Source organism: Chaetura pelagica, unplaced genomic scaffold (genome assembly GCF_000747805.2).
Source record: "Chaetura pelagica isolate M959 unplaced genomic scaffold, ChaPel_1.0 scaffold130, whole genome shotgun sequence".
NCBI lineage: Eukaryota > Metazoa > Chordata > Aves > Apodiformes > Apodidae > Chaetura > Chaetura pelagica.
In genome coordinates this window covers 992208-992763 of record NW_009951915.1, presented here as the reverse complement: position 1 = coordinate 992763, position 556 = coordinate 992208, and positions in this window count along the sequence as shown.

Genomic DNA, 556 nt, shown 5'->3' with positions numbered 1-556 from the left:
CTGGAGGAGGGAGGCTGCAGGGAGAGAGCAGCATCCCACCCTGCTGGGGGGCTGGGAAGGGATTTTTCCATCACTGCTCCTAAATAAAAGGATAATAACAATAATAAACCATCATTTGGGGGTAGGGGGAGTGGCTGGTTGCACCCGCAGCACTGAGCTGTTCTGCTGGATTTTTATTTTGGGGAGGTGGGGGGGGAAGGTGGGTTTGGGTTGACTTGCAGAGAGCAGACAAGGCCTGAGCTGGGGAGGTGGCAGGAGAAGAAATCCCTTGGGTTGTGTGGTGCCCGGGGAACTTGCCATTCCTGGTACCCTGGTGCTTTACCCCATCCCTGAAAGTGAGGGGGTTTTAGTTGCCCTAAGAAAAGGTTCCATGGCCCCTGAAAACATCCCAGGAGGTGTTGGAGCAGCTTTTCGGAAAGAAGGGGAGGGGAGGAAAGTGGAAGCTTTGGGCAAAATAAAGACACGATGCTGACCAGGTGCGGGGGGTGATGGTTGGGAGGCTGGGACCCCGATTTGGGGGCAGCCAGAGCTGGGGTTTGGGTTCCTGCTGGCCTGC